Source organism: Carassius gibelio, chromosome A19 (assembly GCF_023724105.1).
Source record: "Carassius gibelio isolate Cgi1373 ecotype wild population from Czech Republic chromosome A19, carGib1.2-hapl.c, whole genome shotgun sequence".
NCBI lineage: Eukaryota > Metazoa > Chordata > Actinopteri > Cypriniformes > Cyprinidae > Carassius > Carassius gibelio.
In genome coordinates, this window is record NC_068389.1 from 1,805,920 (window position 1) to 1,830,000 (window position 24,081).

Here is a 24,081-nt window from a genome sequence, read left to right on the forward strand (position 1 = left end):
AATACCAGGTGCTTTAAGCTTTTGGAATTTTTTCACTTAGTATATAATAAATTTGGCAAAAAATAGAGTCAATGCCCGATCTCTGAATATAAGCAGGTTTGGGCCAGGTTAGTACATGGATGGGAGACTGCCTGGGAATACCAGGTGCTTTAAATTTTTGGATATTTTTCACGAATTATATAATAATCTTGCAAAAAAAAAAAAAAAAAAGAAGAAGTCAATGCCCGATCTCTGAATCTTAGCAGGTTAAGGTCTGGTTAGTACTTGAATGATAGACCGCCAAGGAATACCAGGTGCTTTAAGCTTTTGGAATTTTTTCACTTAGTATATAATAAATTTGCCAAAAAATAGAGTCAATGCCCGATCTCTGAATATAAGCAGGTTTGGGCCAGGTTAGTACTTGGATGAGAGACCGCCTAGGAATACCAGGTGCTTTAAGCTTTTGGGGTTTCTTTCCTACTTTTATAATGTACTGGCGAGTAGATTGGCTGATCTTTAAATAGCCTTCTCTTTGCAGCAGTCTTCGCTTATGGCCATACCAGCCTGGCTATGCCCGATCTTGTCTGATCTCGGAAGCTAAGCAGGTTTGGGCCTGGTTAGTGCCTGGATGGGAGACCGCCTGGGAATGCCAGGTACTCTAAGCTATTTTGAAATTTTTCACTTAGTATATAATAATTTTGCCAAAAAATAGAGTCAATGCCCGATCTCTGAATATAAGCAGGTTTGCGCCAGGTTAGTACATGGATGGGAGACTGCCTGGGAATATCAGGTGCTTTAAATTTTTGGATATTTTTCACGAATTATATAATAATCTTGCAAAAAAAAAAAAAAAAAAAAAGAGTCAATGCCCGATCTCTGAATCTTAGCAGGTTTAGGTCTGGTTAGTACTTGGATGAGAGACCGCCAAGGAATACCAGGTGCTTTAAGCTTTTGGAATTTTTTCACTTAGTATATAATAAATTTGGCAAAAAATAGAGTCAGTGCCCGATCTCTGAATATAAGCAGGTTTGGGCCAGGTTAGTACATGGATGGGAGACTGCCTGGGAATGCCAGGTGCTTTAAATTTTTGGATATTTTTCACAAATTATATAATAATCTTGCAAAAAAAAAAAAAAAAATAGAGTCAATGCCCGATCTCTGAATCTTAGCAGGTTTAGGTCTGGTTAGTACTTGGTTGAAAGACCGCCTAGGAATACCAGGTGCTTAAAGCTTTTGGAATTTTTCACTTAGTATATAATAAATTTGGCAAAAAATAGAGTCAATGCCCGATCTCTGAATATAAGCAGGTTTGGGCCAGGTTAGTACATGGATGGGAGACTGCCTGGGAATACCAGGTGCTTTAAATTTTTGGATATTTTTCACGAATTATATAATAATCTTGCAAAAAAAAAAAAAAGAAGAAATCAATGCCCGATCTCTGAATCTTAGCAGGTTAAGGTCTGGTTAGTACTTGAATGATAGACCGCCAAGGAATACCAGGTGCTTTAAGCTTTTGGAATTTTTTCACTTAGTATATAATAAATTTGGCAAAAAATAGAGTCAATGCCCGATCTCTGAATATAAGCAGGTTTGGGCCAGGTTAGTACATGGATGGGAGACTGCCTGGGAATACCAGGTGCTTTAAATTTTTGGATATTTTTCACAAATTATATAATAATCTTGCAAAAAAAAAAAAAAAAGAGTCAATGCCCGATCTCTGAATTTTAGCAGGTTTAGGTCTAGTTAGTACTTGGATGAGAGACCGCCAAGGAATACCAGGTGCTTTAAGCTTTTGGAATTTTTTCACTTAGTATATAATAAATTTGGCAAAAAATAGAGTCAATGCCCGATCTCTGAATATAAGCAGGTTTGGGCCAGGTTAGTACATGGATGGGAGACTGCCTGGGAATACCAGGTGCTTTAAATTTTTGGATATTTTTCACGAATTATATAATAATCTTGCAAAAAAAAAAAAAAAAAAAGAAGAAGTCAATGCCCGATCTCTGAATCTTAGCAGGTTAAGGTCTGGTTAGTACTTGAGTGATAGACCGCCAAGGAATACCAGGTGCTTTAAGCTTTTGGAATTTTTTCACTTAGTATATAATAAATTTGCCAAAAAATAGAGTCAATGCCCGATCTCTGAATATAAGCAGGTTTGGGCCAGGTTAGTACTTGGATGAGAGACCGCCTAGGAATACCAGGTGCTTTAAGCTTTTGGGGTTTCTTTCCTACTTTTATAATGTACTGGCGAGTAGATTGGCTGATCTTTAAATAGCCTTCTCTTTGCAGCAGTCTTCGCTTATGGCCATACCAGCCTGGCTATGCCCGATCTTGTCTGATCTCGGAAGCTAAGCAGGTTTGGGCCTGGTTAGTGCCTGGATGGGAGACCGCCTGGGAATGCCAGGTACTCTAAGCTATTTTGAAATTTTTCACTTAGTATATAATAATTTTGCCAAAAAATAGAGTCAATGCCCGATCTCTGAATATAAGCAGGTTTGCGCCAGGTTAGTACATGGATGGGAGACTGCCTGGGAATATCAGGTGCTTTAAATTTTTGGATATTTTTCACGAATTATATAATAATCTTGCAAAAAAAAAAAAAAAAAAAAAAAGAGTCAATGCCCGATCTCTGAATCTTAGCAGGTTTAGGTCTGGTTAGTACTTGGATGAGAGACCGCCAAGGAATACCAGGTGCTTTAAGCTTTTGGAATTTTTTCACTTAGTATATAATAAATTTGGCAACAAATAGAGTCAATGCCCGATCTCTGAATATAAGCAGGTTTGGGCCAGGTTAGTACATGGATGGGAGACTGCCTGGGAATACCAGGTGCTTTAAATTTTTGGATTTTTTTCACAAATTATATAATAATCTTGCAAAAAAAAAAAAAAGAGTCAATGCCCGATCTCTGAATCTTAGCAGGTTTAGGTCTGGTTAGTACTTGGATGAGAGACCGCCAAGGAATACCAGATGCTTTAAGCTTTTGGAATTTTTTCACTTAGTATATAATAAATTTGGCAAAAAATAGAGTCAATGCCCGATCTCTGAATATAAGCAGGTTTGGGCCAGGTTAGTACATGGATGGGAGACTGCCTGGGAATACCAGGTGCTTTAAGCTTTTGGGGTTTCTTTCCTACTTTTATAATGTACTGGCGAGTAGATTGGCTGATCTTTAAATAGCCTTCTCTTTGCAGCAGTCTTCGCTTATGGCCATACCAGCCTGGCTATGCCCGATCTTGTCTGATCTCGGAAGCTAAGCAGGTTTGGGCCTGGTTAGTGCCTGGATGGGAGACCGCCTGAGAATGCCAGGTACTCTAAGCTATTTTGAAATTTTTCACTTAGTATATAATAATTTTGCCAAAAAATAGAGTCAATGCCCGATCTCTGAATATAAGCAGGTTTGCGCCAGGTTAGTACATGGATGGGAGACTGCCTGGGAATATCAGGTGCAGAAGAAGAAGTCAATGCCCGATCTCTGAATCTTAGCAGGTTAAGGTCTGGTTAGTACTTGAATGATAGACCGCCAAGGAATACCAGGTGCTTTAAGCTTTTGGAATTTTTTCACTTAGTATATAATAAATTTGGCAAAAAATAGAGTCAGTGCCCGATCTCTGAATATAAGCAGGTTTGGGCCAGGTTAGTACATGGATGGGAGACTGCCTGGGAATACCAGGTGCTTTAAATTTTTGGATATTTTTCACAAATTATATAATAATCTTGCAAAAAAAAAAAAAAAAATAGAGTCAATGCCCGATCTCTGAATCTTAGCAGGTTTAGGTCTGGTTAGTACTTGGTTGAAAGACCGCCTAGGAATACCAGGTGCTTAAAGCTTTTGGAATTTTTTCACTTAGTATATAATAAATTTGGCAAAAAATAGAGTCAATGCCCGATCTCTGAATATAAGCAGGTTTGGGCCAGGTTAGTACATGGATGGGAGACTGCCTGGGAATACCAGGTGCTTTAAATTTTTGGATATTTTTCACGAATTATATAATAATCTTGCAAAAAAAAAAAAAAAGAAGAAGTCAATGCCCGATCTCTGAATCTTAGCAGGTTAAGGTCTGGTTAGTACTTGAATGATAGACCGCCAAGGAATACCAGGTGCTTTAAGCTTTTGGAATTTTTTCACTTAGTATATAATAAATTTGGCAAAAAATAGAGTCAATGCCCGATCTCTGAACAAAAGCAGGTTTGGGCCAGGTTAGTACTTGGATGAGAGACCGCCTACGAATACCAGGTGCTTTAAGCTTTTGGGGTTTCTTTCCTACTTTTATAATGTACTGGCGAGTAGATTGGCTGATCTTTAAATAGCCTTCTCTTTGCAGCAGTCTTCGCTTAGGGCCATACCAGCCTGGCTATGCCCGATCTTGTCTGATCTCGGAAGCTAAGCAGGTTTGTGCCTGGTTAGTGCCTGGATGGGAGACCGCCTGAGAATGCCAGGTACTCTAAGCTTTTTTGAAATTTTTCACTTAGTATATAATAATTTTGCCAAAAAATAGAGTCAATGCCCGATCTCTGAATATAAGCAGGTTTGCGCCAGGTTAGTACATGGATGGGAGACTGCCTGGGAATATCAGGTGCTTTAAATTTTTGGATATTTTTCACGAATTATATAATAATCTTGCAAAAAAAAAAAAAAAAAAAAAAAAAGAGTCAATGCCCGATCTCTGAATCTTAGCAGGTTAAGGTCTGGTTAGTACTTGAATGATAGACCGCCAAGGAATACCAGGTGCTTTAAGCTTTTGGAATTTTTTCACTTAGTATATAATAAATTTGGCAAAAAATAGAGTCAGTGCCCGATCTCTGAATATAAGCAGGTTTGGGCCAGGTTAGTACATGGATGGGAGACTGCCTGGGAATACCAGGTGCTTTAAATTTTTGGATATTTTTCACAAATTATATAATAATCTTGCAAAAAAAAAAAAAAAATAGAGTCAATGCCCGATCTCTGAATCTTAGCAGGTTTAGGTCTGGTTAGTACTTGGTTGAAAGACCGCCTAGGAATACCAGGTGCTTAAAGCTTTTGGAATTTTTTCACTTAGTATATAATAAATTTGGCAAAAAATAGAGTCAATGCCCGATCTCTGAATATAAGCAGGTTTGGGCCAGGTTAGTACATGGATGGGAGACTGCCTGGGAATACCAGGTGCTTTAAATTTTTGGATATTTTTCACGAATTATATAATAATCTTGCAAAAAAAAAAAAAAAGAAGAAGTCAATGCCCGATCTCTGAATCTTAGCAGGTTAAGGTCTGGTTAGTACTTGAATGATAGACCGCCAAGGAATACCAGGTGCTTTAAGCTTTTGGAATTTTTTCACTTAGTATATAATAAATTTGGCAAAAAATAGAGTCAATGCCCGATCTCTGAACAAAAGCAGGTTTGGGCCAGGTTAGTACTTGGATGAGAGACCGCCTACGAATACCAGGTGCTTTAAGCTTTTGGGGTTTCTTTCCTACTTTTATAATGTACTGGCGAGTAGATTGGCTGATCTTTAAATAGCCTTCTCTTTGCAGCAGTCTTCGCTTAGGGCCATACCAGCCTGGCTATGCCCGATCTTGTCTGATCTCGGAAGCTAAGCAGGTTTGTGCCTGGTTAGTGCCTGGATGGGAGACCGCCTGAGAATGCCAGGTACTCTAAGCTTTTTTGAAATTTTTCACTTAGTATATAATAATTTTGCCAAAAAATAGAGTCAATGCCCGATCTCTGAATATAAGCAGGTTTGCGCCAGGTTAGTACATGGATGGGAGACTGCCTGGGAATATCAGGTGCTTTAAATTTTTGGATATTTTTCACGAATTATATAATAATCTTGCAAAAAAAAAAAAAAAAAAAAAAAAAGAGTCAATGCCCGATCTCTGAATCTTAGCAGGTTTAGGTCTGGTTAGTACTTGGATGAGAGACCGCCAAGGAATACCAGGTGCTTTAAGCTTTTGGAATTTTTTCACTTAGTATATAATAAATTTGGCAAAAAATAGAGTCAATGCCCGATCTCTGAATATAAGCAGGTTTGGGCCAGGTTAGTACATGGATGGGAGACTGCCTGGGAATACCAGGTGCTTTAAATTTTTGGATATTTTTCACAAATTATATAATAATCTTGCAAAAAAAAAAAAAAAAAGAGTCAATGCCCGATCTCTGAATTTTAGCAGGTTTAGGTCTAGTTAGTACTTGGATGAGAGACCGCCAAGGAATACCAGGTGCTTTAAGCTTTTGGAATTTTTTCACTTAGTATATAATAAATTTGGCAAAAAATAGAGTCAATGCCCGATCTCTGAATATAAGCAGGTTTGGGCCAGGTTAGTACATGGATGGGAGACTGCCTGGGAATACCAGGTGCTTTAAATTTTTGGATATTTTTCACGAATTATATAATAATCTTGCAAAAAAAAAAAAAAAAAAGAAGAAGTCAATGCCCGATCTCTGAATCTTAGCAGGTTAAGGTCTGGTTAGTACTTGAATGATAGACCGCCAAGGAATACCAGGTGCTTTAAGCTTTTGGAATTTTTTCACTTAGTATATAATAAATTTGCCAAAAAATAGAGTCAATGCCCGATCTCTGAATATAAGCAGGTTTGGGCCAGGTTAGTACTTGGATGAGAGACCGCCTAGGAATACCAGGTGCTTTAAGCTTTTGGGGTTTCTTTCCTACTTTTATAATGTACTGGCGAGTAGATTGGCTGATCTTTAAATAGCCTTCTCTTTGCAGCAGTCTTCGCTTATGGCCATACCAGCCTGGCTATGCCCGATCTTGTCTGATCTCGGAAGCTAAGCAGGTTTGGGCCTGGTTAGTGCCTGGATGGGAGACCGCCTGGGAATGCCAGGTACTCTAAGCTATTTTGAAATTTTTCACTTAGTATATAATAATTTTGCCAAAAAATAGAGTCAATGCCCGATCTCTGAATATAAGCAGGTTTGCGCCAGGTTAGTACATGGATGGGAGACTGCCTGGGAATATCAGGTGCAGAAGAAGAAGTCAATGCCCGATCTCTGAATCTTAGCAGGTTAAGGTCTGGTTAGTACTTGAATGATAGACCGCCAAGGAATACCAGGTGCTTTAAGCTTTTGGAATTTTTTCACTTAGTATATAATAAATTTGGCAAAAAATAGAGTCAGTGCCCGATCTCTGAATATAAGCAGGTTTGGGCCAGGTTAGTACATGGATGGGAGACTGCCTGGGAATACCAGGTGCTTTAAATTTTTGGATATTTTTCACAAATTATATAATAATCTTGCAAAAAAAAAAAAAAAATAGAGTCAATGCCCGATCTCTGAATCTTAGCAGGTTTAGGTCTGGTTAGTACTTGGTTGAAAGACCGCCTAGGAATACCAGGTGCTTAAAGCTTTTGGAATTTTTTCACTTAGTATATAATAAATTTGGCAAAAAATAGAGTCAATGCCCGATCTCTGAATATAAGCAGGTTTGGGCCAGGTTAGTACATGGATGGGAGACTGCCTGGGAATACCAGGTGCTTTAAATTTTTGGATATTTTTCACGAATTATATAATAATCTTGCAAAAAAAAAAAAAAAGAAGAAGTCAATGCCCGATCTCTGAATCTTAGCAGGTTAAGGTCTGGTTAGTACTTGAATGATAGACCGCCAAGGAATACCAGGTGCTTTAAGCTTTTGGAATTTTTTCACTTAGTATATAATAAATTTGGCAAAAAATAGAGTCAATGCCCGATCTCTGAATATAAGCAGGTTTGGGCCAGGTTAGTACTTGGATGAGAGACCGCCTAGGAATACCAGGTGCTTTAAGCTTTTGGGGTTTCTTTCCTACTTTTATAATGTACTGGCGAGTAGATTGGCTGATCTTTAAATAGCCTTCTCTTTGCAGCAGTCTTCGCTTATGGCCATACCAGCCTGGCTATGCCCGATCTTGTCTGATCTCGTAAGCTAAGCAGGTTTGGGCCTGGTTAGTGCCTGGATGGGAGACCGCCTGGGAATACCAGGTACTGTAAGCTTTTTTGAAATTTTTCACTTAGTATATAATAATTTTGCCAAAAAATAGAGTCAATGCCCGATCTCTGAATATAAGCAGGTTTGCGCCAGGTTAGTACATGGATGGGAGACTGCCTGGGAATATCAGGTGCTTTAAATTTTTGGATATTTTTCACGAATTATATAATAATCTTGCAAAAAAAAAGAAAAAAAAAAAAGAGTCAATGCCCGATCTCTGAATCTTAGCAGGTTTAGGTCTGGTTAGTACTTGGATGAGAGACCGCCAAGGAATACCAGGTGCTTTAAGCTTTTGGAATTTTTTCACTTAGTATATAATAAATTTGGCAAAAAATAGAGTCAATGCCCGATCTCTGAATATAAGCAGGTTTGGGCCAGGTTAGTACATGGATGGGAGACTGCCTGGGAATACCAGGTGCTTTAAATTTTTGGATATTTTTCACAAATTATATAATAATCTTGCAAAAAAAAAAAAAAAAAAAGAGTCAATGCCCGATCTCTGAATTTTAGCAGGTTTAGGTCTAGTTAGTACTTGGATGAGAGACCGCCAAGGAATACCAGGTGCTTTAAGCTTTTGGAATTTTTTCACTTAGTATATAATAAATTTGGCAAAAAATAGAGTCAATGCCCGATCTCTGAATATAAGCAGGTTTGGGCCAGGTTAGTACATGGATGGGAGACTGCCTGGGAATACCAGGTGCTTTAAATTTTTGGATATTTTTCACGAATTATATAATAATCTTGCAAAAAAAAAAAAAAAAAAGAAGAAGTCAATGCCCGATCTCTGAATCTTAGCAGGTTAAGGTCTGGTTAGTACTTGAATGATAGACCGCCAAGGAATACCAGGTGCTTTAAGCTTTTGGAATTTTTTCACTTAGTATATAATAAATTTGCCAAAAAATAGAGTCAATGCCCGATCTCTGAATATAAGCAGGTTTGGGCCAGGTTAGTACTTGGATGAGAGACCGCCTAGGAATACCAGGTGCTTTAAGCTTTTGGGGTTTCTTTCCTACTTTTATAATGTACTGGCGAGTAGATTGGCTGATCTTTAAATAGCCTTCTCTTTGCAGCAGTCTTCGCTTATGGCCATACCAGCCTGGCTATGCCCGATCTTGTCTGATCTCGGAAGCTAAGCAGGTTTGGGCCTGGTTAGTGCCTGGATGGGAGACCGCCTGGGAATGCCAGGTACTCTAAGCTATTTTGAAATTTTTCACTTAGTATATAATAATTTTGCCAAAAAATAGAGTCAATGCCCGATCTCTGAATATAAGCAGGTTTGCGCCAGGTTAGTACATGGATGGGAGACTGCCTGGGAATATCAGGTGCTTTAAATTTTTGGATATTTTTCACGAATTATATAATAATCTTGCAAAAAAAAAAAAAAAAAAAAAAAGAGTCAATGCCCGATCTCTGAATCTTAGCAGGTTTAGGTCTGGTTAGTACTTGGATGAGAGACCGCCAAGGAATACCAGGTGCTTTAAGCTTTTGGAATTTTTTCACTTAGTATATAATAAATTTGGCAAAAAATAGAGTCAGTGCCCGATCTCTGAATATAAGCAGGTTTGGGCCAGGTTAGTACATGGATGGGAGACTGCCTGGGAATGCCAGGTGCTTTAAATTTTTGGATATTTTTCACAAATTATATAATAATCTTGCAAAAAAAAAAAAAAAAATAGAGTCAATGCCCGATCTCTGAATCTTAGCAGGTTTAGGTCTGGTTAGTACTTGGTTGAAAGACCGCCTAGGAATACCAGGTGCTTAAAGCTTTTGGAATTTTTCACTTAGTATATAATAAATTTGGCAAAAAATAGAGTCAATGCCCGATCTCTGAATATAAGCAGGTTTGGGCCAGGTTAGTACATGGATGGGAGACTGCCTGGGAATACCAGGTGCTTTAAATTTTTGGATATTTTTCACGAATTATATAATAATCTTGCAAAAAAAAAAAAAAGAAGAAATCAATGCCCGATCTCTGAATCTTAGCAGGTTAAGGTCTGGTTAGTACTTGAATGATAGACCGCCAAGGAATACCAGGTGCTTTAAGCTTTTGGAATTTTTTCACTTAGTATATAATAAATTTGGCAAAAAATAGAGTCAATGCCCGATCTCTGAATATAAGCAGGTTTGGGCCAGGTTAGTACATGGATGGGAGACTGCCTGGGAATACCAGGTGCTTTAAATTTTTGGATATTTTTCACAAATTATATAATAATCTTGCAAAAAAAAAAAAAAAAGAGTCAATGCCCGATCTCTGAATTTTAGCAGGTTTAGGTCTAGTTAGTACTTGGATGAGAGACCGCCAAGGAATACCAGGTGCTTTAAGCTTTTGGAATTTTTTCACTTAGTATATAATAAATTTGGCAAAAAATAGAGTCAATGCCCGATCTCTGAATATAAGCAGGTTTGGGCCAGGTTAGTACATGGATGGGAGACTGCCTGGGAATACCAGGTGCTTTAAATTTTTGGATATTTTTCACGAATTATATAATAATCTTGCAAAAAAAAAAAAAAAAAGAAGAAGTCAATGCCCGATCTCTGAATCTTAGCAGGTTAAGGTCTGGTTAGTACTTGAATGATAGACCGCCAAGGAATACCAGGTGCTTTAAGCTTTTGGAATTTTTTCACTTAGTATATAATAAATTTGCCAAAAAATAGAGTCAATGCCCGATCTCTGAATATAAGCAGGTTTGGGCCAGGTTAGTACTTGGATGAGAGACCGCCTAGGAATACCAGGTGCTTTAAGCTTTTGGGGTTTCTTTCCTACTTTTATAATGTACTGGCGAGTAGATTGGCTGATCTTTAAATAGCCTTCTCTTTGCAGCAGTCTTCGCTTATGGCCATACCAGCCTGGCTATGCCCGATCTTGTCTGATCTCGGAAGCTAAGCAGGTTTGGGCCTGGTTAGTGCCTGGATGGGAGACCGCCTGGGAATGCCAGGTACTCTAAGCTATTTTGAAATTTTTCACTTAGTATATAATAATTTTGCCAAAAAATAGAGTCAATGCCCGATCTCTGAATATAAGCAGGTTTGCGCCAGGTTAGTACATGGATGGGAGACTGCCTGGGAATATCAGGTGCTTTAAATTTTTGGATATTTTTCACGAATTATATAATAATCTTGCAAAAAAAAAAAAAAAAAAAAAAAAAGAGTCAATGCCCGATCTCTGAATCTTAGCAGGTTTAGGTCTGGTTAGTACTTGGATGAGAGACCGCCAAGGAATACCAGGTGCTTTAAGCTTTTGGAATTTTTTCACTTAGTATATAATAAATTTGGCAACAAATAGAGTCAATGCCCGATCTCTGAATATAAGCAGGTTTGGGCCAGGTTAGTACATGGATGGGAGACTGCCTGGGAATACCAGGTGCTTTAAATTTTTGGATTTTTTTCACAAATTATATAATAATCTTGCAAAAAAAAAAAAAAGAGTCAATGCCCGATCTCTGAATCTTAGCAGGTTTAGGTCTGGTTAGTACTTGGATGAGAGACCGCCAAGGAATACCAGGTGCTTTAAGCTTTTGGAATTTTTTCACTTAGTATATAATAAATTTGGCAAAAAATAGAGTCAATGCCCGATCTCTGAATATAAGCAGGTTTGGGCCAGGTTAGTACATGGATGGGAGACTGCCTGGGAATACCAGGTGCTTTAAGCTTTTGGGGTTTCTTTCCTAGTTTTATAATGTACTGGCGAGTAGATTGGCTGATCTTTAAATAGCCTTCTCTTTGCAGCAGTCTTCGCTTATGGCCATACCAGCCTGGCTATGCCCGATCTTGTCTGATCTCGGAAGCTAAGCAGGTTTGGGCCTGGTTAGTGCCTGGATGGGAGACCGCCTGAGAATGCCAGGTACTCTAAGCTATTTTGAAATTTTTCACTTAGTATATAATAATTTTGCCAAAAAATAGAGTCAATGCCCGATCTCTGAATATAAGCAGGTTTGCGCCAGGTTAGTACATGGATGGGAGACTGCCTGGGAATATCAGGTGCAGAAGAAGAAGTCAATGCCCGATCTCTGAATCTTAGCAGGTTAAGGTCTGGTTAGTACTTGAATGATAGACCGCCAAGGAATACCAGGTGCTTTAAGCTTTTGGAATTTTTTCACTTAGTATATAATAAATTTGGCAAAAAATAGAGTCAGTGCCCGATCTCTGAATATAAGCAGGTTTGGGCCAGGTTAGTACATGGATGGGAGACTGCCTGGGAATACCAGGTGCTTTAAATTTTTGGATATTTTTCACAAATTATATAATAATCTTGCAAAAAAAAAAAAAAAATAGAGTCAATGCCCGATCTCTGAATCTTAGCAGGTTTAGGTCTGGTTAGTACTTGGTTGAAAGACCGCCTAGGAATACCAGGTGCTTAAAGCTTTTGGAATTTTTTCACTTAGTATATAATAAATTTGGCAAAAAATAGAGTCAATGCCCGATCTCTGAATATAAGCAGGTTTGGGCCAGGTTAGTACATGGATGGGAGACTGCCTGGGAATACCAGGTGCTTTAAATTTTTGGATATTTTTCACGAATTATATAATAATCTTGCAAAAAAAAAAAAAAAGAAGAAGTCAATGCCCGATCTCTGAATCTTAGCAGGTTAAGGTCTGGTTAGTACTTGAATGATAGACCGCCAAGGAATACCAGGTGCTTTAAGCTTTTGGAATTTTTTCACTTAGTATATAATAAATTTGGCAAAAAATAGAGTCAATGCCCGATCTCTGAACAAAAGCAGGTTTGGGCCAGGTTAGTACTTGGATGAGAGACCGCCTACGAATACCAGGTGCTTTAAGCTTTTGGGGTTTCTTTCCTACTTTTATAATGTACTGGCGAGTAGATTGGCTGATCTTTAAATAGCCTTCTCTTTGCAGCAGTCTTCGCTTAGGGCCATACCAGCCTGGCTATGCCCGATCTTGTCTGATCTCGGAAGCTAAGCAGGTTTGTGCCTGGTTAGTGCCTGGATGGGAGACCGCCTGAGAATGCCAGGTACTCTAAGCTTTTTTGAAATTTTTCACTTAGTATATAATAATTTTGCCAAAAAATAGAGTCAATGCCCGATCTCTGAATATAAGCAGGTTTGCGCCAGGTTAGTACATGGATGGGAGACTGCCTGGGAATATCAGGTGCTTTAAATTTTTGGATATTTTTCACGAATTATATAATAATCTTGCAAAAAAAAAAAAAAAAAAAAAAAAAAGAGTCAATGCCCGATCTCTGAATCTTAGCAGGTTAAGGTCTGGTTAGTACTTGAATGATAGACCGCCAAGGAATACCAGGTGCTTTAAGCTTTTGGAATTTTTTCACTTAGTATATAATAAATTTGGCAAAAAATAGAGTCAGTGCCCGATCTCTGAATATAAGCAGGTTTGGGCCAGGTTAGTACATGGATGGGAGACTGCCTGGGAATACCAGGTGCTTTAAATTTTTGGATATTTTTCACAAATTATATAATAATCTTGCAAAAAAAAAAAAAAATAGAGTCAATGCCCGATCTCTGAATCTTAGCAGGTTTAGGTCTGGTTAGTACTTGGTTGAAAGACCGCCTAGGAATACCAGGTGCTTAAAGCTTTTGGAATTTTTTCACTTAGTATATAATAAATTTGGCAAAAAATAGAGTCAATGCCCGATCTCTGAATATAAGCAGGTTTGGGCCAGGTTAGTACATGGATGGGAGACTGCCTGGGAATACCAGGTGCTTTAAATTTTTGGATATTTTTCACGAATTATATAATAATCTTGCAAAAAAAAAAAAAAAGAAGAAGTCAATGCCCGATCTCTGAATCTTAGCAGGTTAAGGTCTGGTTAGTACTTGAATGATAGACCGCCAAGGAATACCAGGTGCTTTAAGCTTTTGGAATTTTTTCACTTAGTATATAATAAATTTGGCAAAAAATAGAGTCAATGCCCGATCTCTGAACAAAAGCAGGTTTGGGCCAGGTTAGTACTTGGATGAGAGACCGCCTACGAATACCAGGTGCTTTAAGCTTTTGGGGTTTCTTTCCTACTTTTATAATGTACTGGCGAGTAGATTGGCTGATCTTTAAATAGCCTTCTCTTTGCAGCAGTCTTCGCTTAGGGCCATACCAGCCTGGCTATGCCCGATCTTGTCTGATCTCGGAAGCTAAGCAGGTTTGTGCCTGGTTAGTGCCTGGATGGGAGACCGCCTGAGAATGCCAGGTACTCTAAGCTTTTTTGAAATTTTTCACTTAGTATATAATAATTTTGCCAAAAAATAGAGTCAATGCCCGATCTCTGAATATAAGCAGGTTTGCGCCAGGTTAGTACATGGATGGGAGACTGCCTGGGAATATCAGGTGCTTTAAATTTTTGGATATTTTTCACGAATTATATAATAATCTTGCAAAAAAAAAAAAAAAAAAAAAAAAGAGTCAATGCCCGATCTCTGAATCTTAGCAGGTTTAGGTCTGGTTAGTACTTGGATGAGAGACCGCCAAGGAATACCAGGTGCTTTAAGCTTTTGGAATTTTTTCACTTAGTATATAATAAATTTGGCAAAAAATAGAGTCAATGCCCGATCTCTGAATATAAGCAGGTTTGGGCCAGGTTAGTACATGGATGGGAGACTGCCTGGGAATACCAGGTGCTTTAAATTTTTGGATATTTTTCACAAATTATATAATAATCTTGCAAAAAAAAAAAAAAAAAAGAGTCAATGCCCGATCTCTGAATTTTAGCAGGTTTAGGTCTAGTTAGTACTTGGATGAGAGACCGCCAAGGAATACCAGGTGCTTTAAGCTTTTGGAATTTTTTCACTTAGTATATAATAAATTTGGCAAAAAATAGAGTCAATGCCCGATCTCTGAATATAAGCAGGTTTGGGCCAGGTTAGTACATGGATGGGAGACTGCCTGGGAATACCAGGTGCTTTAAATTATTGGATATTTTTCACGAATTATATAATAATCTTGCAAAAAAAAAAAAAAAAAAGAAGAAGTCAATGCCCGATCTCTGAATCTTAGCAGGTTAAGGTCTGGTTAGTACTTGAATGATAGACCGCCAAGGAATACCAGGTGCTTTAAGCTTTTGGAATTTTTTCACTTAGTATATAATAAATTTGCCAAAAAATAGAGTCAATGCCCGATCTCTGAATATAAGCAGGTTTGGGCCAGGTTAGTACTTGGATGAGAGACCGCCTAGGAATACCAGGTGCTTTAAGCTTTTGGGGTTTCTTTCCTACTTTTATAATGTACTGGCGAGTAGATTGGCTGATCTTTAAATAGCCTTCTCTTTGCAGCAGTCTTCGCTTATGGCCATACCAGCCTGGCTATGCCCGATCTTGTCTGATCTCGGAAGCTAAGCAGGTTTGGGCCTGGTTAGTGCCTGGATGGGAGACCGCCTGGGAATGCCAGGTACTCTAAGCTATTTTGAAATTTTTCACTTAGTATATAATAATTTTGCCAAAAAATAGAGTCAATGCCCGATCTCTGAATATAAGCAGGTTTGCGCCAGGTTAGTACATGGATGGGAGACTGCCTGGGAATATCAGGTGCTTTAAATTTTTGGATATTTTTCACGAATTATATAATAATCTTGCAAAAAAAAAAAAAAAAAAAAAAAAGAGTCAATGCCCGATCTCTGAATCTTAGCAGGTTTAGGTCTGGTTAGTACTTGGATGAGAGACCGCCAAGGAATACCAGGTGCTTTAAGCTTTTGGAATTTTTTCACTTAGTATATAATAAATTTGGCAACAAATAGAGTCAATGCCCGATCTCTGAATATAAGCAGGTTTGGGCCAGGTTAGTACATGGATGGGAGACTGCCTGGGAATACCAGGTGCTTTAAATTTTTGGATTTTTTTCACAAATTATATAATAATCTTGCAAAAAAAAAAAAAAGAGTCAATGCCCGATCTCTGAATCTTAGCAGGTTTAGGTCTGGTTAGTACTTGGATGAGAGACCGCCAAGGAATACCAGGTGCTTTAAGCTTTTGGAATTTTTTCACTTAGTATATAATAAATTTGGCAAAAAATAGAGTCAATGCCCGATCTCTGAATATAAGCAGGTTTGGGCCAGGTTAGTACATGGATGGGAGACTGCCTGGGAATACCAGGTGCTTTAAGCTTTTGGGGTTTCTTTCCTACTTTTATAATGTACTGGCGAGTAGATTGGCTGATCTTTAAATAGCCTTCTCTTTGCAGCAGTCTTCGCTTATGGCCATACCAGCCTGGCTATGCCCGATCTTGTCTGATCTCGGAAGCTAAGCAGGTTTGGGCCTGGTTAGTGCCTGGATGGGAGACCGCCTGAGAATGCCAGGTACTCTAAGCTATTTTGAAATTTTTCACTTAGTATATAATAATTTTGCCAAAAAATAGAGTCAATGCCCGATCTCTGAATATAAGCAGGTTTGCGCCAGGTTAGTACATGGATGGGAGACTGCCTGGGAATATCAGGTGCAGAAGAAGAAGTCAATGCCCGATCTCTGAATCTTAGCAGGTTAAGGTCTGGTTAGTACTTGAATGATAGACCGCCAAGGAATACCAGGTGCTTTAAGCTTTTGGAATTTTTTCACTTAGTATATAATAAATTTGGCAAAAAATAGAGTCAGTGCCCGATCTCTGAATATAAGCAGGTTTGGGCCAGGTTAGTACATGGATGGGAGACTGCCTGGGAATACCAGGTGCTTTAAATTTTTGGATATTTTTCACAAATTATATAATAATCTTGCAAAAAAAAAAAAAAAATAGAGTCAATGCCCGATCTCTGAATCTTAGCAGGTTTAGGTCTGGTTAGTACTTGGTTGAAAGACCGCCTAGGAATACCAGGTGCTTAAAGCTTTTGGAATTTTTTCACTTAGTATATAATAAATTTGGCAAAAAATAGAGTCAATGCCCGATCTCTGAATATAAGCAGGTTTGGGCCAGGTTAGTACATGGATGGGAGACTGCCTGGGAATACCAGGTGCTTTAAATTTTTGGATATTTTTCACGAATTATATAATAATCTTGCAAAAAAAAAAAAAAAGAAGAAGTCAATGCCCGATCTCTGAATCTTAGCAGGTTAAGGTCTGGTTAGTACTTGAATGATAGACCGCCAAGGAATACCAGGTGCTTTAAGCTTTTGGAATTTTTTCACTTAGTATATAATAAATTTGGCAAAAAATAGAGTCAATGCCCGATCTCTGAACAAAAGCAGGTTTGGGCCAGGTTAGTACTTGGATGAGAGACCGCCTACGAATACCAGGTGCTTTAAGCTTTTGGGGTTTCTTTCCTACTTTTATAATGTACTGGCGAGTAGATTGGCTGATCTTTAAATAGCCTTCTCTTTGCAGCAGTCTTCGCTTAGGGCCATACCAGCCTGGCTATGCCCGATCTTGTCTGATCTCGGAAGCTAAGCAGGTTTGTGCCTGGTTAGTGCCTGGATGGGAGACCGCCTGAGAATGCCAGGTACTCTAAGCTTTTTTGAAATTTTTCACTTAGTATATAATAATTTTGCCAAAAAATAGAGTCAATGCCCGATCTCTGAATATAAGCAGGTTTGCGCCAGGTTAGTACATGGATGGGAGACTGCCTGGGAATATCAGGTGCTTTAAATTTTTGGATATTTTTCACGAATTATATAATAATCTTGCAAAAAAAAAAAAAAAAAAAAAAAAAAGAGTCAATGCCCGATCTCTGAATCTTAGCAGGTTAAGGTCTGGTTAGTACTTGAATGATAGACCGCCAAGGAATACCAGGTGCTTTAAGCTTTTGGAATTTTTTCACTTAGTATATAATAAATTTGGCAAAAAATAGAGTCAGTGCCCGATCTCTGAATATAAGCAGGTTTGGGCCAGGTTAGTACATGGATGGGAGACTGCCTGGGAATACCAGGTGCTTTAAATTTTTGGATATTTTTCACAAATTATATAATAATCTTGCAAAAAAAAAAAAAAAATAGAGTCAATGCCCGATCTCTGAATCTTAGCAGGTTTAGGTCTGGTTAGTACTTGGTTGAAAGACCGCCTAGGAATACCAGGTGCTTAAAGCTTTTGGAATTTTTTCACTTAGTATATAATAAATTTGGCAAAAAATAGAGTCAATGCCCGATCTCTGAATATAAGCAGGTTTGGGCCAGGTTAGTACATGGATGGGAGACTGCCTGGGAATACCAGGTGCTTTAAATTTTTGGATATTTTTCACGAATTATATAATAATCTTGCAAAAAAAAAAAAAAAGAAGAAGTCAATGCCCGATCTCTGAATCTTAGCAGGTTAAGGTCTGGTTAGTACTTGAATGATAGACCGCCAAGGAATACCAGGTGCTTTAAGCTTTTGGAATTTTTTCACTTAGTATATAATAAATTTGGCAAAAAATAGAGTCAATGCCCGATCTCTGAACAAAAGCAGGTTTGGGCCAGGTTAGTACTTGGATGAGAGACCGCCTACGAATACCAGGTGCTTTAAGCTTTTGGGGTTTCTTTCCTACTTTTATAATGTACTGGCGAGTAGATTGGCTGATCTTTAAATAGCCTTCTCTTTGCAGCAGTCTTCGCTTAGGGCCATACCAGCCTGGCTATGCCCGATCTTGTCTGATCTCGGAAGCTAAGCAGGTTTGTGCCTGGTTAGTGCCTGGATGGGAGACCGCCTGAGAATGCCAGGTACTCTAAGCTTTTTTGAAATTTTTCATTTAGTATATAATAATTTTGCCAAAAAATAGAGTCAATGCCCGATCTCTGAATATAAGCAGGTTTGCGCCAGGTTAGTACATGGATGGGAGACTGCCTGGGAATATCAGGTGCTTTAAATTTTTGGATATTTTTCACGAATTATATAATAATCTTGCAAAAAAAAAAAAAAAAAAAAAAAAGAGTCAATGCCCGATCTCTGAATCTTAGCAGGTTTAGGTCTGGTTAGTACTTGGATGAGAGACCGCCAAGGAATACCAGGTGCTTTAAGCTTTTGGAATTTTTTCACTTAGTATATAATAAATTTGGCAAAAAATAGAGTCAATGCCCGATCTCTGAATATAAGCAGGTTTGGGCCAGGTTAGTACATGGATGGGAGACTGCCTGGGAATACCAGGTGCTTTAAATTTTTGGATATTTTTCACAAATTATATAATAATCTTGCAAAAAAAAAAAAAAAAAAGAGTCAATGCCCGATCTCTGAATTTTAGCAGGTTTGGGCCAGGTTAGTACATGGATGGGAGACTGCCTGGGAATACCAGGTGCTTTAAATTTTTGGATATTTTTCACGAATTATATAATAATCTTGCAAAAAAAAAAAAAAAAAAGAAGAAGTCAATGCCCGATCTCTGAATCTTAGCAGGTTAAGGTCTGGTTAGTACTTGAATGATAGACCGCCAAGGAATACCAGGTGCTTTAAGCTTTTGGAATTTTTTCACTTAGTATATAATAAATTTGCCAAAAAATAGAGTCAATGCCCGATCTCTGAATATAAGCAGGTTTGGGCCAGGTTAGTACTTGGATGAGAGACCGCCTAGGAATACCAGGTGCTTTAAGCTTTTGGGGTTTCTTTCCTACTTTTATAATGTACTGGCGAGTAGATTGGCTGATCTTTAAATAGCCTTCTCTTTGCAGCAGTCTTCGCTTATGGCCATACCAGCCTGGCTATGCCCGATCTTGTCTGATCTCGGAAGCTAAGCAGGTTTGGGCCTGGTTAGTGCCTGGATGGGAGACCGCCTGGGAATGCCAGGTACTCTAAGCTATTTTGAAATTTTTCACTTAGTATATAATAATTTTGCCAAAAAATAGAGTCAATGCCCGATCTCTGAATATAAGCAGGTTTGCGCCAGGTTAGTACATGGATGGGAGACTGCCTGGGAATATCAGGTGCTTTAAATTTTTGGATATTTTTCACGAATTATATAATAATCTTGCAAAAAAAAAAAAAAAAAAAAAAAGAGTCAATGCCCGATCTCTGAATCTTAGCAGGTTTAGGTCTGGTTAGTACTTGGATGAGAGACCGCCAAGGAATACCAGGTGCTTTAAGCTTTTGGAATTTTTTCACTTAGTATATAATAAATTTGGCAAAAAATAGAGTCAGTGCCCGATCTCTGAATATAAGCAGGTTTGGGCCAGGTTAGTACATGGATGGGAGACTGCCTGGGAATGCCAGGTGCTTTAAATTTTTGGATATTTTTCACAAATTATATAATAATCTTGCAAAAAAAAAAAAAAAAATAGAGTCAATGCCCGATCTCTGAATCTTAGCAGGTTTAGGTCTGGTTAGTACTTGGTTGAAAGACCGCCTAGGAATACCAGGTGCTTAAAGCTTTTGGAATTTTTCACTTAGTATATAATAAATTTGGCAAAAAATAGAGTCAATGCCCGATCTCTGAATATAAGCAGGTTTGGGCCAGGTTAGTACATGGATGGGAGACTGCCTGGGAATACCAGGTGCTTTAAATTTTTGGATATTTTTCACGAATTATATAATAATCTTGCAAAAAAAAAAAAAAGAAGAAATCAATGCCCGATCTCTGAATCTTAGCAGGTTAAGGTCTGGTTAGTACTTGAATGATAGACCGCCAAGGAATACCAGGTGCTTTAAGCTTTTGGAATTTTTTCACTTAGTATATAATAAATTTGGCAAAAAATAGAGTCAATGCCCGATCTCTGAATATAAGCAGGTTTGGGCCAGGTTAGTACTTGGATGAGAGACCGCCTAGGAATACCAGGTGCTTTAAGCTTTTGGGGTTTCTTTCCTACTTTTATAATGTACTGGCGAGTAGATTGGCTGATCTTTAAATAGCCTTCTCTTTGCAGCAGTCTTCGCTTATGGCCATACCAGCCTGGCTATGCCCGATCTTGTCTGATCTCGTAAGCTAAGCAGGTTTGGGCCTGGTTAGTGCCTGGATGGGAGACCGCCTGGGAATACCAGGTACTGTAAGCTTTTTTGAAATTTTTCACTTAGTATATAATAATTTTGCCAAAAAATAGAGTCAATGCCCGATCTCTGAATATAAGCAGGTTTGCGCCAGGTTAGTACATGGATGGGAGACTGCCTGGGAATATCAGGTGCTTTAAATTTTTGGATATTTTTCACGAATTATATAATAATCTTGCAAAAAAAAAAAAAAAAAAAAAAAAAGAGTCAATGCCCGATCTCTTAATCTTAGCAGGTTTAGGTCTGGTTAGTACTTGGATGAGAGACCGCCAAGGAATACCAGGTGCTTTAAGCTTTTGGAATTTTTTCACTTAGTATATAATAAATTTGGCAACAAATAGAGTCAATGCCCGATCTCTGAATATAAGCAGGTTTGGGCCAGGTTAGTACATGGATGGGAGACTGCCTGGGAATACCAGGTGCTTTAAATTTTTGGATTTTTTTCACAAATTATATAATAATCTTGCAAAAAAAAAAAAAAAGAGTCAATGCCCGATCTCTGAATCTTAGCAGGTTTAGGTCTGGTTAGTACTTGGATGAGAGACCGCCAAGGAATACCAGGTGCTTTAAGCTTTTGGAATTTTTTCACTTAGTATATAATAAATTTGGCAAAAAATAGAGTCAATGCCCGATCTCTGAATATAAGCAGGTTTGGGCCAGGTTAGTACATGGATGGGAGACTGCCTGGGAATACCAGGTGCTTTAAGCTTTTGGGGTTTCTTTCCTACTTTTATAATGTACTGGCGAGTAGATTGGCTGATCTTTAAATAGCCTTCTCTTTGCAGCAGTCTTCGCTTATGGCCATACCAGCCTGGCTATGCCCGATCTTGTCTGATCTCGGAAGCTAAGCAGGTTTGGGCCTGGTTAGTGCCTGGATGGGAGACCGCCTGAGAATGCCAGGTACTCTAAGCTATTTTGAAATTTTTCACTTAGTATATAATAATTTTGCCAAAAAATAGAGTCAATGCCCGATCTCTGAATATAAGCAGGTTTGCGCCAGGTTAGTACATGGATGGGAGACTGCCTGGGAATATCAGGTGCAGAAGAAGAAGTCAATGCCCGATCTCTGAATCTTAGCAGGTTAAGGTCTGGTTAGTACTTGAATGATAGACCGCCAAGGAATACCAGGTGCTTTAAGCTTTTGGAATTTTTTCACTTAGTATATAATAAATTTGGCAAAAAATAGAGTCAGTGCCCGATCTCTGAATATAAGCAGGTTTGGGCCAGGTTAGTACATGGATGGGAGACTGCCTGGGAATACCAGGTGCTTTAAATTTTTGGATATTTTTCACAAATTATATAATAATCTTGCAAAAAAAAAAAAAAATAGAGTCAATGCCCGATCTCTGAATCTTAGCAGGTTTAGGTCTGGTTAGTACTTGGTTGAAAGACCGCCTAGGAATACCAGGTGCTTAAAGCTTTTGGAATTTTTTCACTTAGTATATAATAAATTTGGCAAAAAATAGAGTCAATGCCCGATCTCTGAATATAAGCAGGTTTGGGCCAGGTTAGTACATGGATGGGAGACTGCCTGGGAATACCAGGTGCTTTAAATTTTTGGATATTTTTCACGAATTATATAATAATCTTGCAAAAAAAAAAAAAAAGAAGAAGTCAATGCCCGATCTCTGAATCTTAGCAGGTTAAGGTCTGGTTAGTACTTGAATGATAGACCGCCAAGGAATACCAGGTGCTTTAAGCTTTTGGAATTTTTTCACTTAGTATATAATAAATTTGGCAAAAAATAGAGTCAATGCCCGATCTCTGAACAAAAGCAGGTTTGGGCCAGGTTAGTACTTGGATGAGAGACCGCCTAGGAATACCAGGTGCTTTAAGCTTTTGGGGTTTCTTTCCTACTTTTATAATGTACTGGCGAGTAGATTGGCTGATCTTTAAATAGCCTTCTCTTTGCAGCAGTCTTCGCTTAGGGCCATACCAGCCTGGCTATGCCCGATCTTGTCTGATCTCGGAAGCTAAGCAGGTTTGTGCCTGGTTAGTGCCTGGATGGGAGACCGCCTGAGAATGCCAGGTACTCTAAGCTTTTTTGAAATTTTTCACTTAGTATATAATAATTTTGCCAAAAAATAGAGTCAATGCCCGATCTCTGAATATAAGCAGGTTTGCGCCAGGTTAGTACATGGATGGGAGACTGCCTGGGAATATCAGGTGCTTTAAATTTTTGGATATTTTTCACGAATTATATAATAATCTTGCAAAAAAAAAAAAAAAAAAAAAAAAAAGAGTCAATGCCCGATCTCTGAATCTTAGCAGGTTTAGGTCTGGTTAGTACTTGGATGAGAGACCGCCAAGGAATACCAGGTGCTTTAAGCTTTTGGAATTTTTTCACTTAGTATATAATAAATTTGGCAAAAAATAGAGTCAATGCCCGATCTCTGAATATAAGCAGGTTTGGGCCAGGTTAGTACATGGATGGGAGACTGCCTGGGAATACCAGGTGCTTTAAATTTTTGGATATTTTTCACAAATTATATAATAATCTTGCAAAAAAAAAAAAAAAAATAGAGTCAATGCCCGATCTCTGAATCTTAGCAGGTTTAGGTCTGGTTAGTACTTGGTTGAAAGACCGCCTAGGAATACCAGGTGCTTAAAGCTTTTGGAATTTTTCACTTAGTATATAATAAATTTGGCAAAAAATAGAGTCAATGCCCGATCTCTGAATATAAGCAGGTTTGGGCCAGGTTAGTACATGGATGGGAGACTGCCTGGGAATACCAGGTGCTTTAAATTTTTGGATATTTTTCACGAATTATATAATAATCTTGCAAAAAAAAAAAAAAGAAGAAATCAATGCCCGATCTCTGAATCTTAGCAGGTTAAGGTCTGGTTAGTACTTGAATGATAGACCGCCAAGGAATACCAGGTGCTTTAAGCTTTTGGAATTTTTTCACTTAGTATATAATAAATTTGGCAAAAAATAGAGTCAATGCCCGATCTCTGAATATAAGCAGGTTTGGGCCAGGTTAGTACTTGGATGAGAGACCGCCTAGGAATACCAGGTGCTTTAAGCTTTTGGGGTTTCTTTCCTACTTTTATAATGTACTGGCGAGTAGATTGGCTGATCTTTAAATAGCCTTCTCTTTGCAGCAGTCTTCGCTTATGGCCATACCAGCCTGGCTATGCCCGATCTTGTCTGATCTCGTAAGCTAAGCAGGTTTGGGCCTGGTTAGTGCCTGGATGGGAGACCGCCTGGGAATACCAGGTACTGTAAGCTTTTTTGAAATTTTTCACTTAGTATATAATAATTTTGCCAAAAAATAGAGTCAATGCCCGATCTCTGAATATAAGCAGGT

General features: G+C 38.4%; 21 pseudogenes; all 21 read left to right on the forward strand.

Moving 5' to 3' along the window:
* The first annotated feature begins 525 nt into the window (after positions 1-525).
* Positions 526-644, forward strand: LOC127936027 (uncharacterized; annotated as a pseudogene).
* A 1,632-nt stretch (positions 645-2,276) lies between these two features.
* LOC127936028 (uncharacterized) lies at positions 2,277-2,395 on the forward strand (annotated as a pseudogene).
* Positions 2,396-3,179: 784 nt separating this feature from the next.
* On the forward strand, positions 3,180-3,298 carry LOC127936664 (uncharacterized; annotated as a pseudogene).
* Positions 3,299-4,310: 1,012 nt separating this feature from the next.
* Positions 4,311-4,429, forward strand: LOC127937056 (uncharacterized; annotated as a pseudogene).
* A 1,072-nt stretch (positions 4,430-5,501) lies between these two features.
* Positions 5,502-5,620, forward strand: LOC127937057 (uncharacterized; annotated as a pseudogene).
* Positions 5,621-6,694: 1,074 nt separating this feature from the next.
* Positions 6,695-6,813, forward strand: LOC127936029 (uncharacterized; annotated as a pseudogene).
* A 1,011-nt stretch (positions 6,814-7,824) lies between these two features.
* Positions 7,825-7,943, forward strand: LOC127937931 (uncharacterized; annotated as a pseudogene).
* A 1,073-nt stretch (positions 7,944-9,016) lies between these two features.
* On the forward strand, positions 9,017-9,135 carry LOC127936030 (uncharacterized; annotated as a pseudogene).
* A 1,632-nt stretch (positions 9,136-10,767) lies between these two features.
* LOC127936031 (uncharacterized) lies at positions 10,768-10,886 on the forward strand (annotated as a pseudogene).
* A 786-nt stretch (positions 10,887-11,672) lies between these two features.
* Positions 11,673-11,791, forward strand: LOC127936665 (uncharacterized; annotated as a pseudogene).
* A 1,011-nt stretch (positions 11,792-12,802) lies between these two features.
* LOC127937058 (uncharacterized) lies at positions 12,803-12,921 on the forward strand (annotated as a pseudogene).
* Positions 12,922-13,993: 1,072 nt separating this feature from the next.
* On the forward strand, positions 13,994-14,112 carry LOC127937059 (uncharacterized; annotated as a pseudogene).
* Positions 14,113-15,186: 1,074 nt separating this feature from the next.
* LOC127936032 (uncharacterized) lies at positions 15,187-15,305 on the forward strand (annotated as a pseudogene).
* A 785-nt stretch (positions 15,306-16,090) lies between these two features.
* On the forward strand, positions 16,091-16,209 carry LOC127936666 (uncharacterized; annotated as a pseudogene).
* Positions 16,210-17,220: 1,011 nt separating this feature from the next.
* Positions 17,221-17,339, forward strand: LOC127937060 (uncharacterized; annotated as a pseudogene).
* A 1,073-nt stretch (positions 17,340-18,412) lies between these two features.
* Positions 18,413-18,531, forward strand: LOC127937062 (uncharacterized; annotated as a pseudogene).
* A 938-nt stretch (positions 18,532-19,469) lies between these two features.
* On the forward strand, positions 19,470-19,588 carry LOC127936033 (uncharacterized; annotated as a pseudogene).
* Positions 19,589-20,657: 1,069 nt separating this feature from the next.
* On the forward strand, positions 20,658-20,776 carry LOC127937934 (uncharacterized; annotated as a pseudogene).
* A 787-nt stretch (positions 20,777-21,563) lies between these two features.
* LOC127936667 (uncharacterized) lies at positions 21,564-21,682 on the forward strand (annotated as a pseudogene).
* Positions 21,683-22,692: 1,010 nt separating this feature from the next.
* On the forward strand, positions 22,693-22,811 carry LOC127937063 (uncharacterized; annotated as a pseudogene).
* Positions 22,812-23,883: 1,072 nt separating this feature from the next.
* On the forward strand, positions 23,884-24,002 carry LOC127937935 (uncharacterized; annotated as a pseudogene).
* The last annotated feature ends 79 nt before the right edge of the window (positions 24,003-24,081 follow it).